The sequence below is a fragment of the Ipomoea triloba genome, chromosome 14 (genome assembly GCF_003576645.1).
Source record: "Ipomoea triloba cultivar NCNSP0323 chromosome 14, ASM357664v1".
Lineage (NCBI taxonomy): Eukaryota > Viridiplantae > Streptophyta > Magnoliopsida > Solanales > Convolvulaceae > Ipomoea > Ipomoea triloba.
Window position 1 is genome coordinate 14017656 of NC_044929.1, and position 5493 is coordinate 14023148.

At 35.9% G+C, this 5493-nt stretch overlaps 1 non-coding gene across 1 annotated transcript; it reads left to right on the top strand.

Moving 5' to 3' along the window:
- The first annotated feature begins 5145 nt into the window (after positions 1 to 5145).
- TRNAK-UUU lies at positions 5146 to 5217 on the top strand. The gene has a single exon. It is a non-coding gene; the product is annotated as a tRNA-Lys (tRNA).
- Positions 5218 to 5493: the final 276 nt, after the last annotated feature.

The window sequence follows — 5493 nt, forward strand, 5'->3', positions numbered from 1 at the left end:
TACCAATACCAATAAAAAAAAACAAGTAATGAAGATAAAGACAATGACAATGCTACTCGAAAGAGAATTAAAAAGACTTAGAGAAATTCAAACGAAAAAGCATTATTTATTTATACTATCATTTTTCGACTTAACGTTTTTACAAAATTGCAAACATTTTTTTACTGGCAATTATAGTAAATCTCTCATATATTATCTTGCATTCATAAACTTTGAATTACCGATTTAAATAAAAAAATTTAACATTCAATTACATATGCATAAACATCTTATATATAATCTTGCATTGATATACTTTGAAATACTTATTTAAAAATAAACATTGGGCATTATCTCATTCGCGCAATTCGAGTGAAAAACTAATGGTATGTATAAAATGTATACACTTTTATAACCTCAACCTCGGTTCCGGTGCAACTGTGTATGATTTCGAGATTATTCTGCTTCTTGGGGACATGAAGAATGACGCATACAGAAGGATGGGGTGCAAGCTAGCTTGGATGGATCCGATTTTGATAGGAGTAGATGAAAATTTTATCTGATTTAGACCGAGAAAAAAGTCTTGAAAAGTTTGGAGTTGGAGGATTGAATTTCAACTATTTTTATTTGTGAATGAAAAGTCTACAGAAATAATATTTTGATAGAGTCTATAAAAGTTAATAAGTTTTTGAATACCAATAAACTTTTAAAGACTCTATACAAATATAAATTGAATACCAGTATACTTTTAAATACTTTTAAAAGTCTGAATTGAATACATATAAATTTTTAAAGAGTTTTTAAAAGTTTAGATCGAATATCATCAAACATTTAAAGTTTTAAAAGTCTTTAAAAATTTATAAAATTATGAATTGAATACACCCCTAGTTTATAAAAAAAATATTTAGAGAAATTTAATGTTCAATAAATAGAAAGTATAATTGCATTGCAACATTATAGGTAGCATTCACAAACATATAGTTACAAGGAAACATATCCAATAAACACATTTGCAAACATCAAATAGTAAGCTGTCTTAGCTTAGTGGTAGACCGTGTGGCTTTTAATCACGTTGTCGTGGGTTCGGTCTCCACAGACGGCGCTTGAAACAAGCTTCTACTTTACGGTTTGTCTGGGCTGTGCTCTGTTATCGGCTCATTCACCTTTTGTGGGCTTCTCTGGGCTGTACTCTGTTGTCGGCTCATTCACCTTTTGTGGGCTTCTCTGGGCTGTACTCTGTTGTCGGCCCAACACAAATATATATTTGCTCGTGTGAAATATGTTATTTGACGATCGTGAGTTGCACAGTAGCTTGACATGTTACTTTGTACTTTTAAGTACTGATATTTTTGCTTGAAGGTACATATCATTAGACTTGTTAATTTGGAAATCTATATTTGAGTAATTTGACTACAGCTCAATTTTGATATATTTGATAAATGCATAGTGATCTTTGGAGACCTAAAAGCAAGTATTTATTTATATTTGGATACGATAGGTTAGAATTCCGGGAGAACCCGGGTTCGATTCCCGCAAGTGACGATTCTCCTTGGGCCAGCTCCCGTGCCTTTCGGAGCGAGCGTGGGTGTACCTGGACCGTTAAACGGACAGAGAAAGACCTCGTGAATTTACCAAAAAAAAAAGCATGTTTTTATATTTTTCCTTTGAATAAAGTACAAATAAGCCACCGAACTATTTGGTAAACAATAATTAAGCCACCAAACTCAAAAAACCTCCAAATAAGCCACTGAACTCGGTAAAACAGAGCAATTACCATTTTTCATAGGTTACCTTCCAGTTTTTGCTGATTGGATTGCCACATATTCATTTTATTTTATTTTTTATTATTATTATAATCTACATGGATTATTTGTAATCAAATTATCAAATTAAACATTCAAGCCCTAAAATTTATCCCCTTTAATCGCAACTTCTGATCTGATCTTTCTCTCCTTCACGTTATTTTGCTAGTTTCCATCTACCTTAAATTAAAGGTGTGCAAATCATCTTAGCTTTAATGGATGAAAACTTTTCATTTGTGGAAATTTTGAGGCTGTAAGTAAACACTTAAAATGAAATTCATATTAAAAGAAAGTATTTTACATTAATACTAAGAGAAAGTATTTTACATTAATACTAAAAGAAAGTATTTTACTTAAAATGAAATTCATAGTAAACACTTAATCTACATAAGGTATATCACTCAAATCTCCGAAATGACACTTTGGTCTATTATGTCCTTCTTGTCTACAAATGGAACACCGCATAACTCGGCCTTTCCTACTTAGTCGAATTTTCTGGCTACTTGTTGGTGGACATTCATTTTCTTCACGATTTCTTTTCTTCTTTGGCTTACCTGACATTTTTTTGGGGACCGGAGCTAATATTTCCTCAAAAGTAGTTTTAGGCCAAAAGAGTTCCCCATTCATAGGCTGAAGGGCATGCACATAAGTCCTTTGATATGCTTCCTTTGAGTAGCATGGGTCAAGGTAATCCTCAATGTTCCTCCCATTGTCAAAGACGGCACATATAGCATGAGCACAAGGTATACCACTCAAATCCCATGCTCTACAGGAACATGTCCTACTTTTGAGCTTGACTTTGAACTGATGTCGCCCTTTCTTAATCTCATATCCATCATCTCCATTAAAATCAACCTAGCAAGAAAAAATATCATTCCAATTTAAGATAACATCATTTCATTTCATATTAATGAATAAACATTAGAAATAACTAACATTCCATCCAATGCTTTCCTTGTTATTTTGAGTCACTTTCTTCATTATAAAGGGAAAAGGGTCAAATAAACCCTTGAACATTTCGTAAGAAGCCAATTAGGTACATGAACTTTTAAAACGTGCAATTAGACCCTCAAACATGTCAAAATAAGGCAATGAAGCCCACGAACCGGTAATTGACCTGTTATTACAGGTCATTTGTATTTTCCAGCCATCGGCGGCACTTTCCGGCCACCGACGACACTGTCCGGCGACCGGCGACGACCGAATCGTCGCCTTCTCCGCGAAGAAGGCGACTAGAACTCTGGTCGCCTTCTCCGTGAAGAAGGCGAGCAGATCTGGTTGCCTTCTTCATAGAGAAGGTGACCATTCGCCGGAGATGGCGACCGGCGACGATTCGGTCGTCGCCGGTGGCCGGTGGCCGAAAAATCCAAATGATAATAACAGGTCAATTACCGGTTTGTGGGCTTCATTGCCTTATTTTGACATGTTTGAGTGTCTAATTGCACGTTTTAAAAGTTCATGTACCTAATTGACTTCTTACGAAATGTTCGAGGGCCTATTTGACCCTTTTCCCCATTATAAATGGTCCATATCTACCTTTCCAAGTGTCAATAGATTTCATCTTTCTTGCAACCCTTCTCATAGCAGCTACTCGAATGTCTTCAAGCATGGGAATTATTGGCTTTCATCTTGCCTTCACCAATGTTCTATTGAATGCCTCACAAAGATTGTTATCTATAATGTCACATTTCACTATGGTCCTAAAATACGCTTTGCACCAAAATTTAGGAGGATATCGCTCTAGTTCAACTTTAGCCTCTTTGTCTCTCCTTTCTAAAGTTTAAGTTGTTCATGAAATTGTCTTTCTGTTGTTGACTTAGCGCACATCCAGAAGTGATTCTTTAAAACCTTTCCTTTATGGCGCTTACTCCAATTTGCATGAATATGTCTTGCACAATTACGATGCTCTGAATCAGGAAACAACTCTTGGATAACAGTAGTTAAACCATGAAATAAAAAGCAATAATGTTTTCAATTTAATAGTGTTGGTAGCAGCAAATCAAATAGCAAATGAACAACTAATGTGATATAGCAGTGAATACAATTAGTAAATACAATTACAACTAATGTGATATAGCAGTGAATACAACTAATACAACTACAGTATACAATTATCACAATAGATACACAATTTTTTTTTGAAAACGAATACACAATTTTAATACATAGTATATAGATAGTTTTAATACACATTATACACAATATTTACACAGTTTTATACACAGTATATGTACACTGTTTTATAAAAATGTTAAGCAGTGTATAGAAATACCTTTTGCTGGTCAATGATAATGGTCCAGGGGTATGTGTTGGTGATTCCCAAATCGTTTTTAAGCAGCTCGAGAAACCATCTCCAAGAATCTGTGTTCTCAATCTCCACCACAGCCCATGCAATAGGGTACATCTAATTATTTTGCATCTCTTCCCACTGCAGTTAAAATCTCTCCCTTAAGCAACCCTTTAAGAAAACACCCATCTAGTCCAATTATCCTCCTACATCCATCCAAGAAACCCCTTCTCAAAGCCTCTAAACATACATAAATTCTTTGGAAAACACAAGGACTTTCAGGTGTAACCCTACTGGTTTTGAGAACAACTATGCTGCTAGGGTTAGAGTTTATACACTCTTGTGCATAGTCCCTTATTCTTCTAAATTGATCCTCAAAACTTGCGTTAATTTTTTTTTAGAGCAAATTGCCAGAAATTATACATAAGCATTGTTTGCATCATCACCGTTCTTCATCATCCTCTGCATCCATTTCACCATTCTTCACCATTATACCCACCGCCCTACAGATTCCCCAGAGATTTCACCAATTTAATTAGATTTGTATTCGGATGGAGGAGTACTTCAGCTCGTCTGCGATCACTGGTAGTGGAGTAGCGATTGGGGAGTAGTCTAGCGGCAAGTCATCGCCGACGGCAACGGTCCCTAACAATTAAAACCGTGAGGTGGTGGAGCGAAGAGAGCGGCGAAGGTGGCCGAGAGCTTCTGAGGAGTTAGTCGCCGCTGCCGCCGAAGAAGAAGAAGAATTGATAAATTCACCGGAGAAGAACACATATGTAAAGTTACTAAAATACCCTTCATTATTTTAGGGTTTAAGATTTTCCGGCGAATTTGGCCGGTAATTTGGCCAGAGTGACCAAAATTGACACAGAAAAGTCGTGGTATGCAATTAACACTTTTAAAAGTCGTGGACTGCAATTAATAGGATCTCTATAGTCAGTGGACTAAAATGACAATTTGCTCATTATTAGCACTAACCTAATTGTTCTTGTGCATAGTCCCTTAATTTGTTTTGTGTGTGTCCGTGTGATTATATGTTTTATATATAAAATGATGTCTATAAAATAATATCAACTTGCCGTCTTAGCTCAGTGGTAGAGCGCGTGGCTTTTAACCACGTGGTCGTGGGTTCGATCCCCACAGACGGCGATGGAGTTTTCCGGATCCCAGCCCAATTGTTAACAACACGTTTTGGGTTTATTATCAGCCGGACCGTAGTGCTAAAACGATATTTGGCCCAGTACAGAGTCCACATATTTTTTCCTCTTTTTTTTTTTTTTTCTTTTTTTTTTTCTCTTTTTTTTTTTTTAAACTTAAAATAGGTGTCATAATCCTAAAGGTTGAAGTGTATATGAGTGGGAGGGGGGACTAGCATCAATAAAGTTTATTGTGCAAAGTATGACGCCTAATGTGCGTGTCCCATTT